This window comes from Panthera leo, chromosome B1 (assembly GCF_018350215.1).
Source record: "Panthera leo isolate Ple1 chromosome B1, P.leo_Ple1_pat1.1, whole genome shotgun sequence".
Lineage (NCBI taxonomy): Eukaryota > Metazoa > Chordata > Mammalia > Carnivora > Felidae > Panthera > Panthera leo.
This window is the reverse complement of record NC_056682.1, coordinates 20,115,510-20,121,430: the sequence shown is the minus strand read 5'-3', so window position 1 is coordinate 20,121,430 and position 5,921 is coordinate 20,115,510. Positions and strand designations below refer to the sequence as shown.

The following is a 5,921-nucleotide window of genomic DNA, read 5'->3' as shown; positions in this document are numbered from 1 at the left end:
AGAAGCAAAGTGGGAAAAAGAAAGAATTTAAAGGTGGATTAGGTGCTCAAGAGCAGTGGCCTTTTCTTCTGTCGAGACAAACATCTGTTGCTTTCGGGGAAGGGAAGCACAGTATTTTCCTCCTGTTCCTTTGGGGTCTGGTAACAGTATCAGAGAATAAACATAGCCACCATCTATTTTATTTTCTGTCATCTGCTAAAGGTGACTTTGTTCCTTGATAGAGAGTTAACTGACGGAATTAATCCTGTGAAAGTGTTTATAAGTGGGGGATTTTTATTTTTCAGTTAAAGGAAGAAGAAAGGTAATCAAAAACAATATAAGAATCCAAGTTTACGTTTCTCCTCTGTACAGCGAAGCTGGTATCATCTTGAAAATACTTTCAAAGAAGAAATTAAAGATGAGACTAAGTTTCTTGAACACAAAACACGATTCTATATTAAAAATTAAGAGAACAGAGTATCCAGTACAAACCCATCCCAATAGAATCAGAATATCAGGTTAAAGGTGGGGAAAAGTTTTATTCATAATCCAGAGGTGTTGAGATCATATCAATAAACAGGATCAATAATATATCTTTTACAAAATGACATATGTCCTAAGATGATATATATGTTTCATAGGCTAACACTTGTGTCTATTAAGACATGACTTTCCAAAGCTTATGGGAATTAAAAAAAATGATGATTGCTGAAATAAAGTGAACAGTTCTACCTAGCATATATGATTAACTTTTTCTCCTATCAGTGGTGATTCTAGGTTTCTTTTCCTTTTTATAGTTTCGCTTTTAGCCAATTCCAACAGTTTTCACGTTTTAATAATTTCTTTCAGAGTCTGACCTTGGGAAATTTTCCACCTCTTTTCACCAGTATTCATTCAACACTTACAGTTGGTTATGCCAAGCACTGTGTTAGGAAGTGGGGGTTCACAGATAAGTGGTCTTTGTGGAACATGGTCCATTGGGTGGGTGAGAAGTGAGAGCAGTTGTAGTCTACTGGGACTCCTGCCATGATGAATCTGAGTGGAGACCCAACTTGATCTCATTTCTTCCTGTGGATAACAAAATCCTAATCAGAACAAAAAAACCTCCTTAAACTTTGACCCTAACCTGGAAAGACAGAGTTATTCATGATTTGAACAAAAGTAAGCTCAGCAAGAAAATTCTATGGATGGCTCTATTTTCATTTTTTAATTTTTAATGTATTTTTAAAATTTATTTTTGAGAGAGCGAGAGCAGGGGATGGGCAGAGACAGGGAGACACAAAATCTGAAGCAGCCTCCCAGGCACCGAGCTGTCAGCACCCAGCCTGATGCTTGGCTGGAACCCACGGATCGTGAGTTCATGACCTGAGCCGAAGTCGGATGCTTAACCAACCCAGCCACCCAGGTGCCCCCTACTTTTATTTTTTTAAAGATTTTATTTTTTTTGAGCAATTTTAGGGTTGTAATAAAATTGAAAGAAAAGTACAGAGATTTCCCATATACCCTCCACTCTCACACATGCACAGCCTTCCCCATTAACAACATCACTCACCACGTGGTCCTTTTTACACAAAATTTATTTTTAAGCAAGGATGAATCTTCATGGATGCACTATAATTAGAGTTGGTAGTTTACATCAGGGTGGCCTCCCGGTGTTGATTCTGTGGGTGTGGACAAATGTATAATGATACATATCCACTAATATAATACATGCATAGTATTTTCATTGCTCTACAAATCTTTTGTACTCTGCCTATTCATCTCCTCCCATTTCCACCCCTGACAACTACTGATCTTTCTAATGTCTACATAGTTTTGTCCTTTATAGAATGTCATATAGTTGGAATACAGTATGTGGTCTTCAAAACTGGCTTCTTTCACTTAGCAATATGTATTTAAGGTTACTCTGTCTCTTTTCATGGATTGGTAGCATATTTCTGTTTAGCATAGATAGAGTAGTATTTCATGGTCTGGATATTAACATAGCCTAGCAATTCATCTACCCACTGAATGACATCTTGGTTGCTTCCACATTTTGGTGATTTGAGTAAATCTGCTACACTCAGGTACAGATTATTGTATGGACCTAAGTTTTCAACTCCTTTGGGTAAATACCAAGGAGCATGTTTTCTGGATCACTTGGTAAGTGTATGTTTAGTTTTGTTAGAACAGCCAAACCCTCTTTCAAAGTAGCTGTGCCATTTTGCATTCTCATCAGCAATGTATGAGAATTCCTGTTGCTCCACATCTTTACTGGCATTGAGTGTTTTCAGTGTTTTGGCTTTGAGCTGTTTTAATAGTTCTGTAAACAAGAATCTTGTCTGAGTTTGCATATCCCTGATGATATATGATACGGATCACGTTTTATTTGCTATCTGTACATCTTTTCTTGATGAATTGTCTGTTGAGGTGTTTGGGCCATTTTTTAATCAGGTTGTTTTATTCTTGAAGCTTAAACTTAAAAAATAAGTTTATTTATTTAATTTTGAGAGAGAGAGAAAAGGGGAGAGAGAGAGAGAATCCCAAGCAGGCTCTGCACATTAGCGAGGAGCCCTATTTAGTTTTCAGTGTGGAGCTTGAACCTACAAACATGAGATGATGACCTGAGCCAAAACCAAGAGTTGGATGCTTAACTGATTGACCCAGGCTCTCCTCTTATTATTGAATTTTAAGAGTTCTTTGTGTATTTTGGAGATAGTCTTTTATGAGATTATTCTTTCTTTGTAAATCAGCAAGATTCTTATCTTACTGATAAGTACAATATGGTTAAAACTGTTTTCCTACATCTCTTTTCTGACTTAGTGTTTTGTCTTCAGTGTTTTGAAATTTTAAGACTCTGAATATAATGTTGAAAATCTTGGGAGAGTGGCTGTGTTCACATAGGGGTCACTGGAAAGCATTTATTTCTGTGGATTTTTTTTTGAAGATAAACATTGCAAGGACCTCATGGTCCAATTCAGAATTCTTTTTTGTCTTCAAAGAGGTTCAGAAGGCTCAAATTTCTCCTTATATAGTCTAATTTAAAGGCACAAATGCAGATTAATACCTATTGCTTTTGTTTTGGTCAGTGAAAAATACTATTAATGTGGACATAGATTTTTTTGCTTATTTTGAATTAAAGTATCATTGACACATAGTATTTCAAGTGTACCCCATAGTGATTTGACAATTATATACATTTTCAACTGTTCATCATAAGTGTAGTTATTACCATAACTCTGTCACCATACAAAATTATTGAAGTATTACAGACTATATTCCTTTTGCTGAACTTTTAATACCCATGACTTATTTTATCTTAAAATACATTTTCTTTTGGCCATAAGAACATTATTTCTGATACAGGATTGCTCTTATCTTTATGTGAAGAACCGCCCCCCCCCCTTGCCCCCCGCCGTCCCTGTACACACACACACATACACATACTTCTGCCATTGACTAGAATTCAGAAATCCAAGTTCTTACGGCTATTCTTTCAACCTGTTTCGACTTTTAATGCTTGTTGTTGAGATGAGGCTTTGGATGAGAGTTTAATGCAGTCTAGAGTAGAATTTCAAATTTGGAACTTTCTTTGGCTTTGTACAAATACCTAGTCAACTGGAAATTTCCCAAGGAAAAAGTGCTATTAGATCTTCCACTGTAAGTCACTTTCATGGACCTGTTTATTTTAAAATTGTCATTTAAAAATATGGCTCTATTTCTTAGCATATTACTTTAGCATATCCATATCTGTATTAATAGAAAATGCATACTCTCTGACTTTGCTCCTTTGTACAAATTCATACAATATTGTTTTTCTCAATGCAGCTGTTAGAATGTTCACAAAGGTCTTTGGTATATGAGAGACTATCTTTAGGAGCCCAAGTCCAGTTGGCATTTTTCTTCACTAATATGGGGGGAAAGCCCCTCAGATGAGGCACAGCAAACATATGAGAAAGTTTTATTACAAAGCTGCCAGCATTTGACCTTAGAGCAGGTCCAACTGACAAAGAGCTGCAGGATATGAAATGTTCTCATTACAATGTCATGGCAACATTACTGAAATTATTAACTATCCAGGTGGGATGATGGATGTTACAGGGTGGTGATGTCCTTGACAGAACATATTGCTTAATTACCTTCTTTTAGTACCAGCATGCAGTCACGTTCCTATGATCAAGTACTATTCCAAATGAATATGAAATGAATTTATAAGGAGAGAATATTTAAAGATCTTTTCCAATAAAAGAGCAGATTAAATGTCAGATCTTCATTAGGGGTTCTTTAATCAAAGTTCTTTTCGTGGTTTTATGACAAATCCTTCTATTTTGGCACTTGAACCAAAGAGCCATAGGTTTAAAAGGAACTGTTCTGTCACTTTAGCTAAAGGATAATTTAATGATTTTTAAAAGTAGAATTTATGATATGGTAGGTAGGACTCATGAACAGAATCTGGAAAGGCTTTAATTTTAGTGATAGAATTAATGACTCATCTCTGACCTTTTTAGAGGGCTATTAAACCTTATGACTTAGTTTCCCCATATGTTAATAAACAGAATACAATAAAACAGCTTGAGTACTTAGAATGCTATAGATAGTAACATTTATTAGGTATCATCAAAATTCTTAACTATCTGTGGTGGGCTTACATAATTAAGAAAAATAGAGTGACTTCAAGCAAGTTACTTACTGAATTGTCTGTTTTAATTAGTTAGTATTTGGGAAATACTTGAAGGTGAAATTGACAGTGGGATGTAAATGTATGCAGGTTTGCAGCAAAACAGACTTTATCAGTATTCTGTTTTTCTTGATGAAAGGGTCTTACATAATAAGGAAAGCTCCAACAATAGGAAGCTTCTAGAATTCTTGTTGTATGGAGTTTTCATGTGATGGTAAAGTACCAGACCTAAATACAGCACAGCTTTACCGCAGTGATCTGATTCAGTAGAATTCTAAAACTAGACGGTTTGTGGTGATAATGAAACTGGAAATAATTTATTATATATTTGCCTTTATACCAAATTGTTTATAGCAAATAGTTGTGGGAATCCAGAAACAAAGCTTTCAAATCAAGTAAGTTCATTATTAGAAACCAAATTTATGTGTCAGATTCATATCTTGGAAGATTGTGTGCTTTCAAAGTTCAAGTATTTGACTTATCTGAAAAGTTTTTGTATGAGAATATAGCAGTAAAACCATTTTATTGTGTTTAAATATAGGAGTCTCATAGAAAGGTTTCTTTTTTGTCTCTTGTACCAATTAGAACTCCTTGTAAAGGGCATACCTATTATACGGTAATCATTGTTATTAATTATGACTTAAGACAAGGCAATATTAAGATAATTACTTAAAGCAAAGTAATCAAATTCAGGATCATTAAGGCCAATGATTTATGCTCAATTGAGTATGTTAATTAAATTTTAGTTCTTTTAAAACCAGTAATCCATACCCGATAAATATTTATTAAGAGCTTTTGATGAATGAAAACATCCCAATCTGGGACTCTTTGCACATGGGTTTTGGTACTTTTGGATAGCAAATGAAATTAAATAAATTGTTAATCTCAAAGATTATAAAATAAAACATTTTATAAGACAAATATTATCTAACAATCTAAAATAGAAAGCAGTGATCAACTGGAATCCATTTGAGTTTGCAGTGATACTGCCCCAATTTTCTTTGTTCCTTCCTGCCTTCCTCTTGATGGGACATTGCTGCCATAGATTAAATATGGCGAACATGGCATCTGACAAAGTCTCCTATGCTTTGCTTGTGAACTAGCTATAGAAAAAGCAGATAATACATTTGTACAGTTTTCAGCCCCTTCGAAATAGCTGTATTCAGTATGTGTTGATGAGTCAGTATTAGCCTTAGGGAGATGTGGGATAATAACGACAAATAATTGAATCATTGCTCAAGTTCCGTTCAACGTATATATTTATGTCCGTGCTTTGACTGTGAAG

At 34.9% G+C, this 5,921-nt stretch overlaps 1 long non-coding RNA gene across 1 annotated transcript; it reads right to left on the bottom strand.

Annotated features, from left to right (window-relative positions):
• Positions 1 to 517: 517 nt before the first annotated feature.
• LOC122216852 lies at positions 518 to 4,732 on the bottom strand. Its single transcript, XR_006201156.1, has 3 exons — positions 4,649 to 4,732; positions 1,532 to 1,640; positions 518 to 1,047 (listed from the first exon to the last, which is right to left on the bottom strand). It is a non-coding gene; the product is annotated as an uncharacterized LOC122216852 (long non-coding RNA).
• Positions 4,733 to 5,921: the final 1,189 nt, after the last annotated feature.